The sequence below is a fragment of the Peromyscus eremicus genome, chromosome 10 (genome assembly GCF_949786415.1).
Source record: "Peromyscus eremicus chromosome 10, PerEre_H2_v1, whole genome shotgun sequence".
In the NCBI taxonomy this organism is placed as follows: Eukaryota; Metazoa; Chordata; class Mammalia; order Rodentia; family Cricetidae; genus Peromyscus; species Peromyscus eremicus.
Window position 1 is genome coordinate 62,379,518 of NC_081426.1, and position 26,726 is coordinate 62,406,243.

The 26,726-nt window shown below is 36.7% G+C and overlaps 1 long non-coding RNA gene across 1 annotated transcript in view; it reads left to right on the top strand.

Moving 5' to 3' along the window:
* Positions 1–9,307: 9,307 nt before the first annotated feature.
* The window catches only part of LOC131920474 (uncharacterized), a 42,888-nt gene continuing 25,469 nt past the window's right edge, over positions 9,308–26,726 (top strand). The window contains exon 1 of the long non-coding RNA XR_009381654.1: positions 9,308–9,401. This is a non-coding gene — a long non-coding RNA (uncharacterized LOC131920474). The remainder of the gene's footprint in view (positions 9,402–26,726) is intronic.

Consider the following 26,726-nt stretch of genomic DNA (forward strand, 5'->3'; position numbering starts at 1 on the left):
CCGAGTTTTTATTGTTAAAACTAATTAGGATCGAGCTTTAGATTTCAATTTTCAGTAAGCTGTGAGTGCCTTAATTTCTGCCTCAGATTTCACCATCTTTAGAGAATTTGGTATAAATTTGTGCTTTATCACTCTACCTTTCTCCTATAATACTGTAACAGAATTTAACACCATCATTTGACTTCTGAAATTCAGATGGTTTATATACATACAATGCACAATATATCACTGAAACAAATATTTATTGAGAAAAAGATTATCTATATACATATTATCACACAAGATATAAAACAAAATCTGGAATATTATAATAATAAGTAAAGTAACATTAATTTAGTGGGTATATTACAAATACCTGAAAACGTGACAAATTTTTCTTGTAATGCTTTTAATCTCTCCAATAAGTTGGAGGAATTATACATCATCACTGTGGCCAATTTGTATTTTTAAAATATATTCAAAGAAATTGTCTAATACTAGACAATATCTTATTCTCAAAACCATTTGGTCACCAATGGAATGAGTTTTGATGCTACTTCCACGTGCCTTATCTTCCTTCTTTCTGCCTTAAGTGGAAACTTAATTACTTACAAAGATATGTGTTCTCAGTTGGGAAGATTCTACAAGTGATATCACACTAACTCACAAGTGAAAAACATCCTCCCACACTAGGTAGCCCAGATGGTTGATAGTGTTAATAGGACCCTCACAATAGAACAATTTCATTGCTTTCCTAATGGCACACTATTAGTGTCAGGTTCTCTTTCTTTACACATGTTGTCATGTAAACATTTAGTTTTTATTTTGAAGACTGTATTTGACCTTGTAAAGACATTTAGGGCTTTAACAGCTCTATTTGCTTGCTGGTTCAGTTGTCACTTCAGTGTTCAGAAATTGATTTTGTAGATTCAAGTTCCCTCAAGTATCCTTTTCCCTCTGTTTGAAGGACTCTTCTTGTGTTCCTAAAAGTAAACAGTTGAGCCAATGGCAAATTCTGGCAGCTTTTGTAAATCTGAAAATGTCTCCCCTCCTTTTTGAGAGAGAGGCTTTTTTGGGGGCAGACACAACACAGATGTCTTCTAACCCCAGATAGGGAACAAATGCCAGACCAAAGTACAAATGATACCAATGTCAAATTTGGTGAAACAGTGAGCTTCATTGGCGTTCGTTGCAGGAACATGGGTGAGTGGTTACAGGCACACAAATGACTCCAAGACAGCCGCCTCACTAAAGCCCACCCCAGCGTGGGTGACAGCTCACAAAGCTGGAACCTGAAGCGCAGGGCACAGCCTGCAGGCAGTCAAAAGGTCCCTCAGTTAGTCTGAGCCTCTACAGGACTCAGCTGGTCTTTGTTCCTTCTAAGCAGCTGGGCTTGTCTGAGAGTGACTTGCACATTCCTTATTATTATTTATATTTTTTTTTTTTAAGGAGGGAGCCTTCTAGTATGTCTCATCATTTTTCAGGGACTTCTTGGAGCTACTTTGAGTTCTATTCTTTCCAATCTTAATGAGCTTCCCTGCCATGTTTCATCTCCCCTTAGGATATCCTACAGTTTCCTTTTACTATAAACACACTGTCTTAAGAAGTTTCCAAGTTGGAAGGTGTTAGAGAAAACTGTGACATGACACTTTGAGCTAAATTTCATTAGAATTTTGACTCTAGTTTGATAAAATCCTTGATTCCATATTTAAAGATGTCCTTGGCTGTTTTGTTTGTTTATTTTACTTTCATTGTTTCTAAAAAAAATTCTTGCAAATATTTGGATTTTTCCGCTGAGAAGTTATACTATATATAACATGGACCTTAGAAGTTCTTCTTATATTTCTTGAGTTTGGCAGTTACTGAGCTTATTTCTGTACAAAATATTATATTTTCATCATTCATAAGTCTATGTGAGATATTGGTTTTATGATTTCAGAATATCTCAGTCTTTGACATAGGGTCTATAGGTCTCTTATATCTAGAAGCAAAATCCCCTATTAAATAAAGTGTTTTTAGTAGGTAAAGGAAATCATTACCTTTTCAGAAATAATTAGTAAGTACAATGATCAGTTTCAGATTTAATGCCTTATTTATTAGACTTTCCATTTAGCAATTACAAAGCACATGCCCATGTGTACATGTGTATTCACAAATGTTGTTTCTCCACCTGGTCCCAAATTAAGTTTAAATCCTTAACTTATGATATCTATCAAATGAACCTATACTCATATGTGTGCAATGGGCAGCATTCTTTACAATTTTTATGTCTTCACATATTACATTATATTTAAGAAAGGTTACATCCAGCCAAGGGCAATCCCAAAGCTCAAAGATCTGTAACACAAGTCTGTTCATGATCTATAAGAATTTTAATATATTCTGGATAAGTTTTCGAGAGTCTAAGAGAACATTTAAAGTTTAAAGTTAGCCAACTTAAACACTAAGAAGTTCAGGCAGAACTTAGGCTTGTTATAGTTCATGGTAGTTAATGTTCTGTCAACAGCTGCCTAAAGGGCCTATATACCTAGATTTAATACATCAATCTAAAACACCACTACTGATCTTCGAGAAGGATGGATATTGCATTATAAAAAAGGTCTGCTAAGATTTCACCCTTTCTAAGTCTCCTTTGATGCATTAACAATAAATATACCCTATTTTATTTGGTTATTAAATCAAGTTACATAAGACTTCCACAGAAAATATTGTATTAGTCTAGCTTCACTTGCTACAACCATCACAAAATAATCAGGTTGAAAGTCCATAAAATTCTTACTATTCTTGTTTTAATTCTTTCTGACAGGACATATAAATGAGATTTTGGTATATGACAATCGAGACTTTCGAGTAAGCAGGGAAACATAAAATGATTTAATAGTATTTGTATACTCTTTGGGGAAAATAAATCAGGTTGTACATTTTATTGTTTGAAATTAGAGTGACATTATTATTCATCTTGTCTTAGAGTCTCTGAAATTTGCTCTGCCACAAAAAAAAGGCTTTTAAAATAATTTAAAACAAATTTGCCATCGGTTGTCTTTGTAGCAGTAACTTATATAAATGGATTTTATGGAAATTGCAGCTATTTCTTTACACAATATAAGTAACCTTTGATTGTCATTGTTGGGGAGCACATGTTATTGTTGCTTCCAGTTCCTTGGGTGATGCTATATATATATATATATATATATATATATATATATATATATATATGTAATAGTTAAGAGAAATATCTATGTAAGTGTTGTGCAGAGTTGATAGATCTTAAACTCCATCCTTTTTTGACCTGAGGTTACCACAGTGCTATTTTCAAGAAAAGAATTTAGAAAATAGTAGTATACCTAAATATCAGCTGAATGTCTTTATATCTGCTCGAAATATACAGTTACAATTCATAGTGTTTAAATATAATTAGTGGTTGAATTGTTTGGAGCACTACTTAATGGCATATTAATATTATTAATAAATTCATCTAGCAGAAAAATGTAGTTTCAAAACAGAAATCTTTGTATGATGCTCAGGTGCAGGCCACACCAGTCAGAAGAACAAATGAATGACCCACCTGGTAGCTCAACTGCCACGCCCCCAAGATTTTGTTTATAAAGACCTATTTCAGTTCTCAAACCTTCCTACCTCATTATCCTCCCCATAGCCAGCCCTTCCTCCCAACTCCAGCTAAATTTACCTGCTCATGTGCAGGCCACAGCAGTCAGAAGAAAAGGTACAGGCCACAGCAGTCAGAAGAGCAAAGACACTCTGCTACAACAAAGGCCAAGCCGACCACCAGAAGGCCATTTTCCACCTTGGAAAGAGACTCCCTACTAGATCAGAGGTCATGCAGGCTGCTAGAAATCCAGGCCATACAGACCAGAAGACCAAAAGAATCAGAAACCAAGGAATGAAACATCCATCCAATAAAGACAAACTCAAAACCAGAACCTATACCTAATCATCCCAAACTCAGATGACTTAATGTAAGTATAAGAATACAATCAACAAAAGCCAGGGCAATATGTCACCACCAGAGCCCAGCTATCTCACAACAGCAAGACTTGGAATTTTTAAGTAGAGCTGAAGTACAGGAAAGTGACCTTAAAGCCAACTTTATGAAAAATGATGCATGTCCTTAAAAAGGAAATGAAAAACTCCCTTGAAGAAATTAAGGAAAAAGAAAAAAAAAAACAAAGAAAAAATGGAGAAAATCAATAAATCCATTCAACAATGTCAAGAAAGCCAAGAAAAAAAAAGGTGAAGGAAATCACTCAAGCCCAGAAACTAAAATAGAAGCAGAAACACACACACACACACACACACACACACACACACACACACACACACACACTGAGGGATTTCAGGAACTGTAAAATATAGGTAAGTGAACAGGAACTATAGCCGTATCACCAACAGAATACAAGAGATGGAAGAGAGATTCTCAGGCATTGAAGATAAGATAGTAGAAATAGATTCATTAGTCAAAGAAAATGTTACATCTAAAAACTCCTATCATGCTGGGCGGTGGTGGCGCACGCCTTTAATCCCAGCACTGGGGAGGCAGAGCCAGGAGGATCTCTGTGAGTTCGAGGCCAGCCTGGGCTACCAAGTGAGTTCCAGGAAAGGTGCAAAGCTACACAGGGAAACCCTGTCATGAAAAATACAAAAAACAAAAAACAACAACAACAAAAAAAACTCCTATCATAAAACATTCAGGAAATTGAGGACACTATGAAAAGACTAAACCTAAGAATAATAGGCATAGAAAAAGGAAAAGAATCCTAGCTCAAAAACCTAGAAAATATATTTAACAAAATCATAGAAAATTTTCCTAACCTAAAGAAGCATGTGCTTGTAAAGATACAAGAAGCTTATAGCACACCAAAATAGATCAAATCAGAAAAGAAAATCCCCCATCACATAATAATAAAAACACTAAACATATAGAACAAAGAAAGAATATTAAATTGCTACAAAAGAAAAAGGTCAAGTAACATATGATGGCAGACCTATTAGAAATACACCCAACTTCTCAGTGGTGACTCTAAAAGCCAGAAGAGCCTGGACAGATGTCTTTCAGACTCTAAGAGACCATGGATGCCAGCCCAGGCTACTATCATCAAAACTTTCAATCACCATAGATGGAGGAAACAATATATTCCATGAAAAAGTCAAATTTAAACACTATCTAGCCACAAATTCAGCCCTACAGAGGTACTAGAAGGAAAACTCCAACCCAAGGAAGTTAACTACACCAGGCAATAGATAGTTAACTACACAGGCAATAGATAATCTCATACCAGCAAAATTCAAAGAAAGGAAACACACACACACACACACACACACACACACACACACACACACACACACACACAAAATACTTCCACCACCACTACCACCACTACCACCACCACCACCACCACCACCACCACCACCACCACCACCACCACCAAAATAACAGAAATTGACAATCACTGGTTGCCAGGGCCATCCTTGACAATGTTAAGGTCCCAGAGAGGAGGTAAGGAGTTGGCGAGGGAGGACTGACCCTGGCCATTGGTGGTTGTGAAAATCTCACGGCCTGACTGATTAGCAGTAAGAGTGCTTCTCTATTTATACAGAAGTCAGTAAGTAGGAATTGATTCATGTTGTTCCAAAACATAGATCATATCATTTTTGTTTCCAGACATGTGTTTAACTTTTTTTCTTGCGCATCTGGGGTCATAAGTTTAGTCATCATTGATAAACAGGGTTATCTTTTACATTTTTACTCATCAACCCCATAACCCAATTTTTAAGACTCTGGAGGGATCTATTTTTAAATTCTCTTTTACTATGTACCTCTATCTAGTCTAGAACTTGACACACAGACCTTGAACTCACAGAGATCCATCTTCCTCTACTCCACTAATGCTGGAATTAAAGGCATGCTAAATGATACCATTATTATTTTTAAAATTGTGTTTATAGATAGGGTAGCTTTAAAGCAGAATTTTATTTGCTCACATTTCTGACAAAATGCAGAGTTCAGCTTCTGTTTTTTCTTAACCAGCTATTATTACTGTGTCCTCATTTAGCAAAGAGATTCGGACATACGAAGTATGCTTTTTTATTTTACAAGGGAATCAATTCCATAGGAAAGGGGCTTTGTCCAGTTGAGACTTTGAGTCATCTTCTAAGAGGCTCTTTCAAAACTGTTCAATGGGAAATACTGCTAAATTGATGGTAAATCTACATTTTTATGTGTGGATAACATTAGCATGCATATAACGTATATAAAAACACACTGTGACAAGTACTGCTCTTGTACATTTATTACTAAGCCTTTGCCTTCTAGCATGGTACAACTTTTAATATTATTAGACATCTACCTGAAAAGAAGTGAGTGTTAACAGTTATTCCACACGCACTTGACAAGGATTATGCTAATATATGTATGGTTAGTGGCTGAAAGCTAACATAAGATGCTTTCACTTGAAAACAAAAGTCACTAAAAAAGAAAAAGAATTATTGTAGTCTTACTTCTCGATCCAAAATTAGTCTTTCCACTAGACAGTGACATAAAAATACACACACGTATATATACATATGAATATAAATTATATGTAATATATATATATGAGAAAAATAGAAATGCACACTTTGACTAGTTCAATGTTTTATTTTTTTTATTCTTCTCATGTATTACATGCCGACCACAGTTTCCACTTCTCCCAGTTCCCCACACCTACCTCCCCTCTTCCCCATATCCATTCCTCCTCCTCCTTTAAAAATGTTTTAGTTTTAGAAGAATCATGCATAATTTTTAAGCCGACCATTTGGTGTTGAATTACCAGTTGGTTTGCTCTTCTTTAGGAAAAACTCTTTCTCCTCCTCGCGGCATTCCTTAACTGCCTCTAGTTCTTTAAAACCTCCTGGGCCTTTTCCCATTCCTGTTAGCTTACCTACTGCTGTTCTTGCTCAGCTCATGTTTTAGGTATCATATTGGTGGGACTTATATGGGTGTGTGTGTGTGTGTATGTGTGTATATATATATATATATATATATATATATATGTATGTAGCAAAAACTAATGACAAAAGAGGTCATGTATTTGAAAGAAAGAAAGTAGGCACAGATTGGAGCATTTGGAGGAAGGAAAGAGAAGGGGAAATTATGTAACTATATAATAATCTCAAAAAATAAGAAGAATAAATTTTAAAAAAGAATAATGCAGATGCCAAAATTGAAAATTTTCAAATGTTTGGTATCAATTTAGATTTTTTTTTTTTTTTGATTTTTGAGACAGGGTTTCTCTGTGTAGCTTTGCACCTTTCCTGGAACTCACTCTGTAGCCCAGGCTGGCCTTGAACTCACGGAGATCCTCCTGGCTCTGCCTCCCAAGTGCTGGGATTAAAGGCGTGCACCACCACCACCTGGCTAGATTGTATTTTGAACATATAGATACAACTAATATAAAATATAAACAAATAAACTTTTCAACTTGTTTTACTGGACTTAAGTTTTTAATGATTTTGGTAAAAATTCAAGTATGATAACAAATATTGTTGAAAACATTTATCTATTTGTTTACTACATGGTTAGATATGGCCTTCATTAACTCATTTGAATAAGAAGTCAAACAATTTGTGATTTATATTGAAGACACTATTTAAAATGCTTCTATGCAAAACGGACCAAGCTTCCCTTTATCGTTTTGTTACAATACTGGTCATGGTCCATATTTACATAATTAATTGTTATCAAATCAGCCCCATTGCCTGTTTTGAACCGTAGATGCACATAAGTTTGTCTTTTAACTATTTGACTAATAGTGGGACTAAACATTTTAACGTATGTATGTGCTTTCAATAGTTTATTTTGTTATAAGTTTTCATTTAAAGGAATTTCTTTTAATTTGAATTTTTATCATGATAGAAAGAGCTAATTTTATTTATTTAAAATGACATTTTAAACATGATGGAGCAAAATTGTAATAAAATGTTTAAATCTAAACAGAACATTTAATATACCACACATCTATGTGCAATTGCATCCCAAACTGGTATAATTCTCATCGTTTAAGCTTTGGAGCTGTGAAAGGTTATTGTTGCATCTGAGCTCCTCACAATCAGTTGATCTCTGTATTATGTCAACTATAAATTTTCATGATAGTCTCTACTGGCTTCTTTAATAAGGAAAGGCTTCTTTGATGTGGGATGGTAGCTGCACTTATCTGTGAGAATAAGGATACAATTTAGAAGGTGGTAAGGAATTACGCTGGTCTAACAAAGTACCTGCAGTAGACTCTTTCATAAGGTCCATGACCTCGCTGGCCTGTGAAGCAGGCTAGGTGTTTGGAAACAGGCCCGATTCCTCTACTGTTGAGTGGGCCATCGGTCCACTAAGACAGTTGATTTCCACTGGCATGTGAGCACTACTTGTCTCACCATTACGCATATGTTGCCATGCTGGTAAGTACGGTTTACAGAGGTTGCAACTGGGTAGGACTCTTAATTATTTAACTCCCTTGGCAGCTGGCATAGTATTCTTATAAATGTCAATGGACACACTAGACAGAAGGGGGATAATTTTTCAGGGCCCTGCCCTAGACAAAGAACTACAGGCAAGTAATCATTGCTGGGAGGAGATGTAGCCTCTGGCAGTGATGGGTACCCTTGTTGGTTGTCTGCTACAGAGTGGTCAGCCCTGAAATCAAATACACACAAACAAAAATAAACTTGATAAATTGTTTTTATATATTTGTGTGTATGTGTGTATATATATATACATATAATATGTATGTATATATGTGTATATACACATATTTGTGTATATTATGTATGTGTGTATATATTGTACATGCACACATACACATATATGAATATATATGTATATATATATGTATATATATGTATATATGTATATATATATATATAATTCTAGAAGGAAATGAGAGTATCAACTTAAAAGTCAGGGAATATGGGAGGGACTCAGAGGAAAGTACCTAGAAAGGGCTGAAGGGAGAAAATGGAGAGAGTAAAGTGACATAATTTTACTGAAATTAAAATCATATTTAAGAACAATTTGGAGCTTCAGCTTAAATTAAATATTCAGTTTATAATGACATTTCAAATCAATTGAGCAATTTTTGTTTCCTTTTGTTGTGTTTGATTATGTGTCCCAGGTATCTTCAAGCCACTGAAATAGTGGAGCAGTAATGCCTTTTAAATAGCTTGAAGTCAAGCAGAATTAACTGTATAAACCATGTTAAAAGTGAAACCGTTTCAATTATCTTCCCTAGTAAGAAATAACACAGGCTTTGTGACGTCACATAGAAAGGCGCTGCAAAAATCCAGATCAGGACCACCAGTCATGGCACAGAAAATAACCAAGTAAATGCCAGCTCTCATGGCAGTGATTGTGTGGAAGACGGAATAAGGACCAGGTAAGTATAGCAGCTGTGTGGAGTATGTACTGTAGACAGCATACCTTGTAAGAACTGACAGGTAGCTTCAGAGTCATGCTTCAGAGTCTATCTTTCCTCTTATAACACAGAAAGATGAACTTTTTATGTTATTTTTATTTTAGTTTTAGTTTCACGAAACTTATTGCTTTTTTTTTTGCTGTAGTTGGTGGTTTAATGTTTTTTTCAATTATTTGCTCATTTCTACCCATTCTCCAAGTCAGATATTTCCATGCCTCATTCTCAATGTTTCAGTCTTGAAACATTCATAAAATACAATCCAATCATGATTTTAGTGAAAACACTATTTTTAGATACTCTCTTTCCATAGTTTAGCAAATCCTGTCACAGAAAACACAAAGAATAAGGTTCAGTACTAACAGTGCTTTCTTTCCTCAAACTGTGGTTAACATTCAAAGTTTAAGATTCATCTGGAAATATAGAAGCTTCAACAGATTTCTTACTCACAAGACATCAGCAAAGGGCTTATTTTATATTTTGATGCAATACAAGCACAAAACTGTTTTCTTTATATAAAACACCTTTTCTGAAATATTGTCTGTAACATATGCCAAGAAATAAGGCATATTCATGATGGATAATTAAATGTGCCTTATTACGAGGAACTCATGCTTTAGTTTTGATAGTATATTTACAAATACCACTCTTGCAGGTAAAACAGCTGTAAGGTTGTTCTCATCAGCTTAAGCCTCTGACACTTGGGCTCTTCCACAACCAATTCATTTATTTTTTACTCTAAAACCAAAGCAATATGCTGAATCGATATTCCTGTTGGTATGACTCTTCTTCAGTGAGGTAGAAATCACATACCTACAGCAAATGACCCCCATCCTACCAGAAAAAAAATAGAGGAAGAAAGGAACTAAAAGTTGATAAATAATAGATAGCAGAATTATGCTATTTTTTATGCTCCCTGGTCCTAATGGTATTTAACATGTTACAAAATGGAGAAACCTTCCCAGAATTACATTTTTAATGATTTGGAGATTATTTACCTTACTGTATTGTCATTTGCACAGGTATTACTAGTACAGTATGTGAAGCACTGCTTTATTGGGGTTTATTTGGCATTCATTTTGAAAATATATTATTAAAATTTATTGGGAAATTTTATTTGAGCAAGTTATATTCAAATTCTAGCTGTAATAATTATTGGGTTAATTGGAATGTAACAACTTAGTTGTCCTTGATATTACCCCTACCCACTAAAAGAGTATGAAAGATAATTTAGAACAAGAGAGGCAATGTGCATTAATGTCTGTCACACTAGTATGGACAAAACAATAACTGTTATTATAAATGAGACTGGAAGCACATTGTTATTTATATCATCATCTTGAAGATTAATGTAAAAGGCCCACTTTCAAATTCTATTGTACATTATTGTACATTTGAAAAAGTCCCAAAGTTGCTTGGAAGTCCAGGACCTAGAGACTGAATAGCCCAAACACCGAGGATAGAATGAAACATCATTTGAAAAAAAAAAGTCAATGAAATTATTCCTACAGATATTCTGCTACACTTGTCATAGACTGGAGCCTAGCATAATTGTCATCAGTGAGGTTTCGTCCAGCAATTGAAGGGAGCAGATGCAGAGACCACAACCAAACATAGGGAAGAGCTGACAGAATCCTGTGGAAGAGGGGAAGAAAAGATTGTAGGAACCAGAGGAGTCAAGGACACAAGAAAACCCAGAGAATCAACTAATCTGGGTTCATAGGGGTTCATAGAGACTGAACTGACAATCAATGAGCCTGCATGGGTCACTAAGCCCTCTGCACATATATTATGGTTGTGTAGCTTAGACTTCTTGGAGAACTCCTAACAGTGGGAGCTGGGACTGTTTCTGACTCTCTTGCCTGCTTTTGGGACACTTTTCCTCCTGCTGGGTTGCCTTGCCTACCCTTAATATGAGGGGAGTTACCTAGTCTTATTGCAACTTGATATGCCATATTTGATGGATATCCCTTGGAGCCTTGCCCTTTTCTGAAGAGAAGTGGAGGAAGAGTAGATTTGGGGAAAGGGTAATGGGAGGGAAACTGGAAGGACAGTAGGGAGAGGAAACTGTCATTGAGATATAATAAATGAGAACAAAAAAATGAAAATTCGTCATAAAGTACTTGTTTATGAGAAAAGAGCTATATGAAATAAGATACTAAACTGATAAATATCCTACTTTCACAGCTTGTTATCAAGTTATGGCCTTATAGCATTTTGTTTCAATATGAGTATATGAATAGGCTACACAATTGCATAATTTCCTTTACTTGGTTATATAAGGCTAATATTTTGTTTGTTCAATGACTTCTGTTATAAAATTCTTATTAGAGGCAAGTGTTAAGTTTGACAGAACCTAGTGAACACTTTGTATGATGTGTTCATGGCAAAAACATGTTGATAGGTGTAAAATGAGAGGTTAATTGCTTAAAAATAATTTGTACATGACTTGTGTCAGTCAACATTCAGACTGATGCCAGCAAGGACAAACACCACTGATTGTCCAATATCAATATGCTTTGTTGCTGTAATTATGAAATGCATTTAAACTTTCTCTTTGTTAAATGTTGCCATCACTATCAATTCAAAATTCATGGACAAAAAAAATTTGATTTATGTTTTGGCCTGTGTCAAGAGATGCAATTCTATTACTAAATGTCTCTTTGAAAAATGAGTGAAAGCAAGTCATCAATTAAAGTAAAAAGGAAGCAGCAGACATGACAGCATAAATACTGTGTCCAGCTATTAAATAATGTTTCCTTTAACAGTTACAATTCAGGAATACATGAATTTATAAAAGTCAAATTTAATATTTTTAAGAACTCAGAATTGTCATCACAATGTCTCACATTTAGCATATTATTTCTAAAAGCTGAACTTTGAATTATTAAAATACAAGATTTAAGGAGACAATTATCCATCACCTGGTTTATACAATCTATATAGTTATTTCATAGTATTTATATAATAATTTGTAGGCATCCTGTTCCCCTATATTCAATAGCTTGCTTCTAGTGCATCAGAAGCAAAGGACTAAGATTACACAATCATTTGCTGTGGCTTTAAGTCATTTGCTGCGGCTTTAAGACATGGTGGGGATTCTAGCCCTCTCTTTTCTCTGTGACAACTAGATGATCAGGTGAGCAGTCTCCTTCTTCCATACGTCTAGATACTCCAAACATGACCTCTGCCTCATCACTGGCCCAAAACTATGAGGCTTCTGGATCATGGAACTCCAATACTGTGAGCTAAATAAAGCTCTGCAGTTACAGGTTACTCTTTCAGAGATTTGTGACAGTGATATAAAGCTGAATAACACACCGCTTCTCATTGCTTTTAGAATTGGAAAGTTATAGAATTTTATTAGCAACTGCACAGTTATTTATCACATAATGAATAATTATTATTCATTGAACACTGATTCTTTTGGAAAGTAAATGCTTCCTAGAATTAAAACTAATTGTAATCAGTGAGTTTCTTACTGATGCCAAAAATTACCAGGAGATAAAATTTACAGTAGGTACTGTACAATTCACAGATGCTTTCTAACCTGATGTGATTGTCTTCATGCTCAAATTCTGAGCAGGCACAATTACTTATGCACCACTAAAGGGGAGAAAAATCTATGACAGAATTAGAACTAGAAAATACAAATTTTAAATGCTTTTTCACAATTCATATCCATTACTTGTATTCAGTTCTTCTTTGTACCTTAATGTGTGCCTTTCTTATCATCTTATTTTTATGTTATACTGTACACACATGTACACTTTTACACATATACATATATTATTGGATAAATTCCACCTAATAGAGAAAACATGTTTTTTTTTTCCCTTTCTGAGACTGTGTGGCCTCACTTAATATTATATGTCCTAAATCCACCCATTGTAGTGTGAAGGTTTCAACTTCATTCTTTTTTAAGCTAAATAGTGTAGACTTCAAGATATGGCAGCATGTAGCTAGAGTTTTTTTGCCTGGCCCACAGTCAGGACAAATCTCTATCCCCTGCCAGTCCCACAGCTGCTCACACCCAACCAAGTAAACACAGAGACTTCTATTGCTTACAAACTGTATGGCCGTGGCAGGCTTCTTGCTAACTGTTCTTACAGCTTAAATTAATCCATTTCCATAAATCTATACCTTGCCACATGGCTCGTGGCTTACCGGCATCTTCGCATGCTGCTTGTCATGGCGGCAGCTGGCAGTGTCTTCCTCCGCCTTCCTGTTTTCTCTGTTCTCCTCTCTGTTAGTCCCGCCTATATTTCCTGCCTGGCCATTGGCCAATCAGTGTTTTATTTATTGACCAATCAGAGCAATTTGACATACAGACCATCCCACAGCAGCAGTAAGCAAAAGCTTTTTAATCGAAAACCACCGGCACAAAAACTAAACCCCAGGATCAACAGATGGGACTTCATGACAGTAAAAACTTGCTTTACACTGAAGAAAATAAGAGACAGAGTTAACAGACAACCCACAGAATGCGAGGCCATCTTTACCAGCTACACTGTATAGACAAAGGGCTAATTTCTAGAATTTACAAAGAAGTGCAGAAATTAAATACCAGGGAACTAAAACTCCCAACCAACAAATGCACAAGTGAGAGTTTAAGAAAATTACAAATAGCCAATATTATTTTTAAAATGGTTCACTATCCCTATTCACCAGGGAAATGTCAGTTAAAACTATTTTGAGATACTGTTTCACCCCAATGATAATGGGCATCATCAAAAATCTGACAGCAAAAGTTGGAGAGGTGTGGAGAGAAAAGCACTCTAAGTCACTGTTGGTGGGGCTTCACATTAAGAAGTCATTGTGGAAATAAATTTGGAGATTTCTCAAAAAAATAAAAACAGTCCTATCACATGACAGAACTATTTTGACCCTAGTCATATACTCAGAGAACTCTATACCCTACCTTCTAGATATATGCACAAAATCACCCTAATTGGCCATCAGAGCAATGCATAATAAAAATTTGGTATATTTGGATACTTTGGACTAGAACTTTAGAAATTTAACTTAGTGCAAAACGAAAGTCTTCTAACAAAGTCCACAAGTTCTACATTCTTCCCCAGTAAGTATTTGCTTCATCTGGTCAAAACTTCTCACATTTAGTGAACAATTTATAAAGAGATGTTCTTCATTCTATACCTCTTTTCCCCTAAATCTTGAGTTCTTGCTACTGACAGCAACTATTTGTAGCAGGAAAATAATAATTTACATGTTATTTACTTTACTCAGTGGGGGAAGAAATGATGGTTTTTGCTTGGGTCAAGACAAGCAAATCATAGCTGCATCTGGAAGAAAAACATATTCAGCTTTCCAGAACAGTGCTATTCAGACCTTAAATACACATTTCACATTTTTTATTAACTAAAAGCCAAATTTTCCTAATTGAGAATGGTTCCCATGGCTTAAAATTGAGGAAAATAGACTACCATCACTGAGGCACATAACACACCAGCCAGAATGGGTGAGTGACCCACCTGCCAGCAGAACTACACACTTCCCCTGATTCTGTCCCCAGTGATCCTTCCCCAGGCCCACATCCTAGTTTTTCCCTGGCCCCTCTGTTGGGTCCTGCCCTGAAACCCCAGAAGACTTCCACCAAGCAGGCCTAGGCCACACAAGCTAGAAAGGATGAATGACCTGCATGCTAGTAGAATTGTACTCCTCCCTGGATTCTGTCCTCCACAACCCAGGCCAAAGCCATCCCAGATTATCTCTGGCCCTGCTGCTGCTGGACCCTGCTCCTAAGCCCAGTAGTATTCCACCACTGAGTCACAGATCACACCAGCCACAACTGGTGAGTGACCTGTCCTGTGGGCTACCCCCTCCTGTCTCAGCACCAGCACCACTACTGGGCCCTGCCCCCAACTCTGGAGGTATCCCACTGGTGTGATGCAGCACTCATGCAGTTACTGGTCCAGTAAGTAACCTGCCTGCCATCTGGGCTATGCCACTCCCTGAATTCTGCTCCCCTTAGACCTATGATGCCCAACCTCTTCAAACACACCATCTGCCCCCACAGTCAGCCTTTCCCCAGAACTCCAGTAGACTCCATAGGCCCAGGCACAGTTCACAACAGTTGCTATAACATCTCCAGCAGCCCTACCAGAGACCAGGCAGGTCCTAGGTACCACATAAGAAGACAAGGGTTTTCTGGAGGCCAGGGTAGATCCAGAGACCCAAGAAGACTTCAGCTTTACCAGAGGCCTGTTGGTGGAAGTTTCCCTTTCCCAACTGCCTGCCCACAAATAACCAGCAGCAGCTTCCCAAATAACTGACTCAGAGACTTAATATAAATTATAAATACTCAGCTGATAGCTCAGGCTTGTTACTACCTAACTCTTAAATTTAAATTAACCCTCAATTATTCTTTGTGTGTGTGTGGGGGGGGAGTTTTAGACAGGGTTTCTCTATGTAGTCCTGGCTGTCCTGGAACTCATTTTGTAAACCAGGCTGGCCTCAAACTCACATAGATCCATCTGCCTCTGCCTCTATAGTGCTGGGATTAAAGGATGAACCACCAACACCTGGCTCCTCTATTTCTTATCTATGCTTTGTCACATGACTCATGAGTTTTTACCTCATTTTCTACATGGCTTGCTTCCTTAGTGGCTGACTGGCATCACCTCTGACTCTGCCATTCTTCATCCTATTCTCAGTTTCTAACATTATCCTGTTAAGCTATTGGCCAGCTAGCTTGTTTACTAAACCAATTAAAGAAGCATATACTCACACAATGTACAGAAGGATTATTCTACAGCAGAAGGCCATACTAGATCAAGGGACTCAAGGTCCCCAAGCCCCAGTGGAGATACCCTACCAGACCTGAACATTCACCAGTCACAATAACCCTTAAGCTAGAAGTCAGAGAGGAGACAGAAAACAAGGAACAAAACACTCATCCAACAAAGTCAAACACAGGAATCAACACCTAGATTTATAATCATCCCAAATCCAAGTGCCTAAATGCTAGTATAAGAACACAACCAATAACAGAAAGGGCAAGATGTCACTATCAGAACCCATGTGTCTTACTACAGCAAGACACGAACATTCCAGCACAGTTGAAGCACAAGAAAATTATCTTAAAAATAACTTTGTGAAGATGATAGAGGATCTTAAATAAGATATGAAAAATAAAAATCCCTTAAAGAAATTGAGAAAAAGACCAACAAAACCTTTGAGAAAAATAAAAAACTCTTAAAGAATGTCAAAAAAAACAAGAAAAACCAAACACTCGAGGGAAACAAAATTGTTCAAGACCTGAAAATGAAAATAGAAGCAATAAAGAAAACACAAACTGAGAAAATTCTGGAAATGGAAAATTTGGATAAGTGAACAAGTACTACAGATGCAAGCATCACAAACAGATATAAGAAATGTAAGAGAGAATCTCAGGTGTTTAAGTTACAATAGACGAAATAGATACCTTGGTCAAAGAAAATGTTAAATATAAAAAAATTCATAACACAAAACACCCAGGCAATCTGGGACACTCTGAAAAAACAAAATCTAAGAATAATAAGAATAGAAGAAGGAGAAGAATTCCTGCTCAAAGGCCCAGAAAATATACTCAACAAAATCATAGGTGAAAATGTTCCCAATATAAAGAAGGACAGATCTGTAAAAGTACAAGAAGCTTACAGAACACCAAATAGACTGGACCAGAAAAAAAAATGTCCCCTAGACACATGACAATCAAACCACTAAATACACAGAATATAGAAATAATACTAGAAGCTGCAAAAGAAAAAGGCCAATAACATGTAAAGACAGAACTATTAGAATCACATCAGACTTCTCAATGAAGACTCTAAAAGCCAGAAGAGCCTGAACAGACATCTTGCAGATTCTAACAAACCATAAACACCAACTCAGACTACTATACCCTGCAATACTTTTAATCACACAGATGAAAAAACAAGATATTTTATGAAAATTCAAATTTAATTAAAATTAATATCTATCCACAAATCCAGCTCTATAGCCTGCATTCATTTTCATTGAATTCTAGAAAATCGTCAGTTTCTTTCCTTATTTCTTCTTTGACCCAGTGGTAATTCAGTTGAGAGTTGTTCAGTTTCCACAAGTTTGTAAGTTTTCTGTAGTTTTTGTTATGTTGAACTCCAACTTCAATTTATGCTTTTCTGATAAGATAGAGGGTGTTAATAAAAAAAATTTGTATCTGTTAGGATTTGCTTTGTGACCAAGTATGTAGTCAATTTTGGAGAAGGCTCCATGAGGAACTAAAAGTCAAAGAGCAAATACCCAAATCAACAAAATCTGAAATGAAAATGCGTACATAACAACAGGCAATGAGGAAATCCAGACAATCATTGTTTCATACTTCAAAAAAAATGTACTCCATAAAATTAGGAAATCTAAAATAATGGACAAATTTTTTGATAAATATCACATACCAAAATTGAATCGAGATCAGATAAACAATTTGCATAGACTTATAACTACAAAGGAAATCAAACCATTCATTAAAAGTCCCAACAACAACAAACAAAACAGAACAAAAATCCGGGGTCCTCTGGGACAGATGGTTTCATCATAGAGTTCTCATAGACTTTCAAAGAAGAGGTAATACTAGTGCTCTTATTGACTGGGGTATGCAGGCAGGGGAGAGATCACACACACACACACACACACACACACACACACACACACACACACACACACTGCCTGTAGCAGGTGAGAAAGCTGGCATTGAGGTCATAAGAGTGGAAGAGCTGTTCCTACCCCTCACCCACTGCAGCATTCAGGAGAGTGGCCCTTGCACCTAGCCTGGGCAACCCATAGAGCCGGCCCTGAAGGTGTAGGTGTGGGAGAGCAGACTCTGAGTGTACGAAAGCAAGAGAACTGGCCCCACTCCTTGCTCATCTCACCACTGCAGGAGATGAACTAGCCAGGGCAATGCTGGAGAGCTTAGCTTGGTGGTGAGTACAGGGGAGAGCTGGTGAGCTGACCAACCCTACAACTACCCAGGCCCAGTACCAGGGTTATGAGTTGGTCCACCCCAACATCCATCCCATCTATGATCTGCTGGAGTACATGAAGGGGCTGATCCTGCAGTCCCAAAACTGAAGGATCTCTGTGACACAGGACAGCAACAGGATATCCAAAAGGAATCACAGTGAGGGCCCAGCATTGTAGCCGAAAGATTTCCTGTGTCTCTGCCTACTGGAGGTCTGTACAAATCTCTTCCACCTGCATCCCCCAAGTAAACACACAGAAGCTTATGTTAATTAAAACTGCTCAGCCATTAGCTCAGGCTAACTATTGACTAGCTCTTACATTTAAACTCAGCCCATTTCTGTTAATCTATATGTTGCCATGTGTTCCGTGGCTTTTCCTGTGTGCCATTACATGCTGCTCCCTGGACTGTGGGCTGGTATCTCCTCCCACCTTCTTCCTGTTTCTTCCTTGGAATTTCCTGCCTGCCTCTAAGCTGTTTTGTCATAGACCAAACTGCTTTATTTATCAACCAATCAGAACAACACATATTTACAGCACACAGAAAGATATTCCCCCATCACAGCATCCATAGTATAGCAGAAACCAGACAAACTACATCAATGACTCTTTGCAGTGAACACTTGCAAGTAAAGATGTGGATAAAAGGGTTTGCTATGTGATTCATTGTGTTAGAGTACAGCTTCCATGACCAGATTGATTTTTTTCCTCTTTTTTTTTTCTTTTTTTTCTCTTGAATTTTATTGTATTTTATTTTGAGGTGAGGAGAAGGTTATAAGGGCAGATGGCAGATATAAAGGGATGGGGAAATGAATGGGATCAAGATGTGTGGTGTGAAAGACACAAAGGATAAATAAAAATAAAGTTAAACAAAGAAAAATGTGGTACATTTACACAATGGAGTATTATTCAACTGCTAAAAACAATGACATCAGGGAATTTGAAGAAGAATGGATAAAACCAGAAAAAAAAATCATTCTGAGTGAGATAACCCAGGCCCAGGAAGACAAACATAGTATGTATTCACTCATAAGTCAATGGATATTAGCTGTAAAGGGAAGGATAACTATGTTGCAATGCACAGACCTAGAGAAGCTAGGTAACATGGAGGAGCCAAAAGGAGATGCACAAATCTCCCTGGATAGGGGAAATTCAAGAGATCTCCTGGGTAAACTGGGAATGGGTGGGAATGGGAACTTGAAGGATCAGGTTAGTAGGTGGATGGAAGAGTATAGAGTACTGAAAGAGATGAATGGAAAGAGGGGGCATTTCAGGGTCAGGTAGAAACCTGATGCAGGGAAGACCCCATGAATCTACAAGGACGACTCCAGTTAAGACTCCTAGGGATAGTGGATACATAGCCTGAACTGGTCATCTCCTGTGACCAGATTGGTGACTACCCAATTATCTTCAGTGAGCCTCCATCCAGCTCCTGATGGAAACAGATGCAGAGACCTACAACCAAGCATTAGGCCAAGTTCAGAGAATTCCCCTGAAGAGAGAGAGGAAGGATTGGAGGGGACAGAGGGGACAAGTACATCACAAGAAAACCTACAAAATCAACTAAGCTGGGCCCATAGGAACTCACAGGGAGCCTGCATGGGACCTAGAACCTCTACATATATGTGACAGTGTGTAGCTTGGTCTTCTTGTAGGACTCATAACAATGGGAGCAGGTGCTGTTTCAAATGCTTTGGCTGGGCTCTTGGAAATCGATTCCTTATACTGGGTTGGTTTGGCCAGCCTTAATACAAAGGGAGGTACTTAGTCTTATGACAATTTGATGTGCCCTGCTTTGTTGATACCATAGGAGGCCTGCTCCTTTCTGAACAGAAACAGAGGAGGAATGGATTGGGAGGAGGGGCTGAGAAGAGACTGGGGAAGGGCATGGGAAGGGAGGGGAAACTGAGGTCAGGATGTAAAATAAATAAATTAAATAAAAAATTAGGAAACTATATTAATATAGACCAAATAAGGTAAATATTCCCTATTTCTAACCTTAAGACATACGTTCTTTCAAACTTCCATTATTTCTTTTCTTCAATCATTGTCATATGTACAAACATATATGAATAGGTAATTATAACTCTGCTCATATGTAAATGACTTTAGGGCTGACCATTTGGAATTAGATAACTAATTAGGAGAAAGACTCACTCTTTCTCTCTCAGTAGACATTAAATTGTCTGTAGCTCTTCATCCAGAGGTAGGACCCTGTGAGACTTCTCCCATCAATATTGGCATGTCACCTGGTGTGGTGATTGTTCAAGTTTTGTTGGGCTACCATATTGTTGAGGTTTTCTAAGTGCAAAATAGGCCCTTAATACAGAATTACGTAGCTGGAGTTTCTGGATTTTAAAGCTAACTTATTAATTATTCATAATTAGATACAATTTAATTAATTCAGTGCAATATCAGCAGTGTCTTCTAAGTCATACAGTTTATTTTGATTTAAAAATTCTCTTTAAAGTTTCTTCTTGGGAATCTTTCACCACTTACTTTTTAGTGTTTTATATATGCATGCAAAATTATGTTATTTATAATTTGTACAGCAATCAAAATTTAAAATACTTAGAATAAATTAATCACCAGCCAGCTAAAGTATAGTGTGTAGATAAAATAAAAAAAAAACAGATTATTATATGAAGTTTCATTGATTCATTATACTTTTATTTTATCACATTCTTTCAGAATTTTTTAATTTTCTGGAGAATGAGTTAAGAATTTCTAATCTGTGGGCCTCTCTAGCACTTTGCTTCTTCCTATTCTCATGTGGTCTTCATTTACCATGGTCTCCTATTCCTTGTTCTCCCTCTCTGTTGTTGATCCAGCTGGGATCTCAGTCCGCAGGGGAGGCTTTGCCCTGGAGGAGGTGGGAATAGGGGGTGGGTTAGGGGGAGGGGGAGGGGGCGGGAGGGGGGCGGGAGGGGGGCGGGAGGGGGGAGAACAAAGGAATCCGTGGCTGATATATAGAACTGAACTGTATTGCAAAATTAAAAAAAAATAAATTAAAAAAAGAATTTCTAATCTGAAAATTTGAAATCTAAAATATTTCAAAATTGAAAAGGTTTTGATTGTTTATCTGAGGTCACAAGAAGAAAATGTTTAACCCCTTCTCTTATGATGTATCACAGTCAAATGCAGGCATGCTTAAATTAGTGCCTGTGAGACATAAGTAAATTTTATGTTTAGAATTATATTCCATATCTCTTTATGCATATGAAAATTTGCCAATATAAAAATACAAAATTAATTTCTGGTTCCAAGCATTCACAATCAATGATACTTGGTCTCTGGTAGCTCTTAGCCCTTAAATTACTACTTTCAGTGACCTCTGTGCAAAGTACTTTCTGACATGTACTAACAGGGAACGTACTTTTGACATAATTTCTATTCATCATTTTACCTTTAATTCTCCTAACTTCAATTTCCATCCATTTTGATTTCTTCTATTCATTAACCACTAGATTAACCACCAGACAAATCCAAGATCGTAGTGGTTCTTTAGTCTAAACCTTTCATCTTTTCCGACAAAGGAAATAACCAGATTTTACCTTTTTCTGTTGTTTTTTTAAGTGCATAAATTCTGTTTAATTAAGGGGATGATTTCTCATATCTATTCTCTGAAGTGCATCTGGTGAGAGCCGTGATGGGATGCAGGGTCATGCACTAACACATTGATCTCTTCCCACTATGGTTTACTTTGCATTCTCCTTCAGCTGATGTCAGGACTGAAACCGTATGTTATGAGTGGAGAAAGGGGCAACATTGCATCATCAAAAAGGAAGAAACAACCTTGTGAGCCTCCCTTGTGAAACACTAGTCTGTGAATCCACCCAAACCCACTAGCATTTTCACAGAATAATTGATTGCCATCTGACTCTGAGGCTTGAGTGCTCCAACAGCACCACACTTGTGACAGACAATTCTAATTGCGGACACTTATCTCCTATGCTCAGGCTTTTGTTCTCCACTAGGTGCTTGTATCATGCCAGGAGGTGCTTTTCAAATGAGTCATTTCAGCTAGAAAAAGCAGGGCATTCCTCCAAATCCCAGAAATCTCATTGAGTCTTCCAAAAATACAGTACAATACATCCAATGCATGGATAGCTGTATCACCCTTCCATTTCATAATTCATGCCATTCAAAAGGTAGCATAGGCTAACCCAAGTTGCACAATGACAGCGAACTTCCAGATGACATTCCCTTTCCAAACCTGGAAGCATTCTGAGTCATTGTTACATAGTGAATGAGAGAAATGTTTCCATAGGTCTCATGTGTTCTTGCCTAAAGGAAAATAAAGAGAAAATAAATGAAAAGAAACAGAATGTTGTGCCTCTTGTGTCCTGGAGCACTAAGGAACTACACTTTTGCTTCATTGGAATTCCTTGTCATACTCCAAGTCTCAAACCTGTATTGTCACAGTGCGTCCTTAAAACATATACAGTTTCTTCCTCATTTCCTCACATATAGTCATTGAACAAGGGAATTAGAAATGTTTGAGGTACCTGCTTAGCAGGCTACTTTTGCACAATAGCTTTACTGTGCAATAGTAAACCACCTGAAGAAGGTGAACATAACTAAGAGGATCTAGGATTTGGGGAATGCATCACAATACCTGGGTGCCAAAAACTGGGACACAAATACTGAGTGTGAACTGTTGTCTTCCTGGAAGAATGGCAAATAATGGCCAACCCTCTTAATCAGGAACTACATTTATCAAGAACCAGATGCTGTGCTGATGCATGCTAGAAAAAGAGTGGGGCTGGTGTAGAAGTTAGAGTTGAGGCTGTTAATGGTAAGTGGTAAGGCTTACCATTAGTCTCCTGCAAGTGTGTGTTGGGTGTTGCTTGGTCATACATGGGAAATATAAAGACTGAACTGTTGAAATTCTGAACCCTCATATATTTAGGCAATGAGTCCTCAATTATTTGCTTTAGAAAAACAAAACAAAACAAAACAGTTTTTGGCTGGATTTGAACTGGAAACTGTCTGAATTTGGATCTTTTTTTTCTTCTGAGTTGATTTGAGACTATTTTTCACACCCAAGGTTGAGAATATGTCAGGATGAGGGGGAACAGATAAGGAATGGTGCTATGTCTAGCTTTTATCTCCAGAATACTCCTAATTCTTCCAACAACCATGATGGAGTGCATGTATTTTTCTGATCCCCTTTGTCAGGATATCTGTAGAATTTTCCACCTGTTTACTCAGGCTATCACAGTGATGATATAGACTTAACCTGAACCTAGGTTAAGCTCATAGAGTCAGGGACTTGGTACAAAAGGCGTCACCTTATTTCCTCTAAACAAATGTATACTCTTCACTGAAGGTGGCTCATTATTTTACATGCCAAATGCATCATCTTCCATCACAGATCAGATTTGTTATCGTTAGTTCAACCATTTTCTTCCCTGCAAACGCACTGCTGCCAAGTCTGTCAAAAAATAAATAAATAATAAATAATACAAAAGTTCATACAAGTTATAGAACTCTACCTTTATTTTCATTTTATTAAAAATGCACTTATCATACACGGAATTCTGGTTTGACAGCTTTCTTCTTTCACCATTTCTAGATATACAGATGTCTGACTGCATTGCAGTTACATCAGAATCCTCATCCAAAGCTACGAGAAGCTCTGGGGCCGGGATGCCCTGGAGAGCTGCCTCTTTTGAGGTGAGGGATGTAAACTCTCCTATCCTTTTATCCTCCCTGATTAGCCTGGCCTCCCGAGGTCTGGCTCTCCTCCCTGGCTCTTCATTATGACATTGTCTGCTCTTCTTTGTATTAGCAAATGTCATCTGTATATGTTTGGGAATCCATTTTGATCTCTTTGTCAGGAATTTATATCTGTAGCTTATAAATGTCCCTCTCACTTTTCTTTTGGTGCTTTAAGGGAAAATAAAAATGTGCTCTCAAGTTAAGATTTTGAATCAGAAGAAAGTCTTTTTAAGACCATTCCATACAATCGGTTAGCACAAATGGAGCTGTTAAAATTACAAGGCATCACTTGCCCACTGGTCAAATTGTCAACCCTCTCAAATGTTAAAACACAATTTGGGGACCTTAATAACTGAAGAAGACAAGAAAAAAGCTTTAAGAAAGAAATGTTTCCTTGTCAAGCTCTCAAGCTGAAGCTTGCCCCCAGCCTTCTTCATTTCTATGTGCCAGTTTTGTAGCATACATTTTAAGTGGGACGGGTAGGAGGAGAATGTATGCAGAAAAACAACAGAAAAAATAATGAAGTGATACATGTGAAAAAGACTAAATGGATACAAGGGAACCAAGAAGGCAAAAATGCAATTGACACTTGTCAGAAGGTGAAGAACCGTTTACAGATCAAACACAAACATATCTCATTTTTATGTTGTGATGATATACTCAGTAGTGTTTGTTACTTGAGGGGGAAAATGTAATAAAAAAATTATACATTCTGTAAATTTTTTTTATCAAATGAGCCAAAAGTATAGAAACAGTATTTTATACATTATTTTTAAAAGTTATATTAATTCTACTTATTTAAAAACATTTTATAAGCATTCAGAGAATTTCATACAATGTGATTTGATCATATCTTCACCCAACTCCAACTTTTAATTACCTCAGAACCATTCCCATATCCCAGGCACCCACAATTTGGTATCCTGAATGTAGTTTTTAAAATAAATTTGAATAAAGATAAATAAATGAAATGTCAATGTCTTACTTAAATTCAAATGTATCTAATTAAACAGAAATCTGCTTTTGGCTAATGACATGGAATATGGATTATGGATTCTTCTATATCATAATGGCTCAAATTTATTGTTTTTTTCTTGTAATAAATTTAGTACCAACAGTAGTATGATATTTGAAAATAAATAATTTTTGTCAAGTCAAAACAAACCCTACCTCTTAAGAGGGTTGGGCTAATGGTATCTAGGGTTTAAAACTATAACTGGTCTTAGTCTTTCTACTACTTGTTATAATTTATTTAGTGATTAAATCTTTAAGTTTCTGTGTACATTTTATAATTATAGAATGTGTTGGTTACTATGGCACAAAGTCAATGGAGATGTCATTCTGTGTGCTTTAAATATGTATTGCTATGATTGGTTGATAAATAAAGCTGTTGGGCCAATGGTGAGGTAGAATAAGGTTAGGTGGGACATTCTAACTGGAGAGATAGGAGAGAAGAAAAGAGAGCAGAGGAGACGCTACTAGCCACGCCATGAGAAGCAAGATGTAAAAGTACTGGTAAGCCACAAGCACGTGACAAAGTATAGATTTATACAAATGGATTAATTTAAGATATAAGACCTAGATAATAAGAAGCCTGCCATGGCCATAGTTTAAAAATAGTATTAGCCTGTGTGTGTTTATTTGGGTCCAAGCAGCTGCTGGACATAGGAAAACTTCAGCTACATAAAGTGGAATGAAAAGTTCAAATTACTTCAAACTCAAAAGGAAACCTAAAAGAAGTAATTCAAACCAGAGATTTGTAATAAAATGTATAATAGAAGCTGAGGAGCTAGGAAAATGGATAATATGCTTAATGTGCATGTAGGAGGACTTGAGTCCACCCATCCATCAGCCACATAAAGCCAAGTGGGGAAGTATGTGCCTGTAATCCCAATGAGAATGCAGGAGGATACCTACAGCTTATTGACCAGATAGCCAAGCCAATCAGTGAACTCCAAATGCAGTAAAAGAACCACTCTCAACAAAACAATGTGGAGAGAATGCAGAAAGATACCTGTAGTCAAACCCAACCTCTGTAAACACATACATGTGCATGCACACATGTATGCAAGCATATGAACATATATACATCCACATGCAGAAGGGAAAGACGAAAAAATCCACAAATAATTATTGTTCAGAGATTCAAGCATTAATCTATTCTTTTCATTTTGTTGTCTCTATGACAATAAAAATGCAAGCAATTTCTGTTTTCTTTCTTTGTTTATATTATACAATTATATTTGTGATTTTAATATCCATTTTGTGTTACAAAAGTCCAAAAATGATTTGTCTACCAATTTACATTATAGATACATTTTTTAAGTTCATAACAAACATTAGTCCAAAGTATATTGGAATTTACTACAGTTTTCATTTTTTTGGTGTGGTAAATTATAACTTATCTCCAAATATACCTAATTATATCCTTCCTCACTTGAATTATATCTATATGTGTGTCTTTTGGTTTATCATAAACAAATTTGCAAATAGAATTAAGCTATAAACAGAACAGAAATATATAATGCAGCAAGGTTCTATTTCAAACTAAGTGAAGACACTTGCCAC